The sequence below is a fragment of the Gekko japonicus genome, unplaced genomic scaffold (genome assembly GCF_001447785.1).
Source record: "Gekko japonicus isolate JY-2015 unplaced genomic scaffold, Gekko_japonicus_V1.1 scaffold1486, whole genome shotgun sequence".
In the NCBI taxonomy this organism is placed as follows: domain Eukaryota; kingdom Metazoa; phylum Chordata; class Lepidosauria; order Squamata; family Gekkonidae; genus Gekko; species Gekko japonicus.
This window is the reverse complement of record NW_015174320.1, coordinates 417,824-418,393: the sequence shown is the minus strand read 5'-3', so window position 1 is coordinate 418,393 and position 570 is coordinate 417,824.

Genomic DNA, 570 nt, shown 5'->3' with positions numbered 1-570 from the left:
TGTTGGGACAGTTTTATTTCTTTTATTTATTGGTTTCCTTCCTTTATCATCTGCCTTTCTTGTTGCAACTCAGTGGGTGCGTTCAGACGGGGCATTTGTAACGGAATAGGTGCCGGTTGCAATCGGTGTACTTACCGGCGTTCAGACGTAGAACATCTGCCTTCCGTCCCTAACCGTTACAAAGCCCTTTAAACCGTTGCACTCTGCCACTAGGTCCCCAAGTGGTGGTATACTGAGTGCAATGGTTGCTTTCGATGTCCCCCCCGTCTGATCGCTCTCCACCATTGCAAAGCTACTTCCGTTTGGAAGCCCGAGGCTTCCTGTTTTCGCCCGCCATTTTTTTAAAAGGATGGCGATATTCGCTTGGGCGAAGCTTCGCCCTGGCATTTGTTTAAAAAAGAAAAGAAAAGGGCCTTACTTTAGTTTCGGAGGTGTCCGGGACCTCAGGGAGGCTACTTTGCTCTTTAAACTTTAAAGGTTAAAGTCTTTACCTTTAAAGTTTAAATGTAAGACTGTTGTTGTTTTTTTGCGGGGCTGGGAGACAGATCTCTGTTCCTTCTCTGCTCTCTG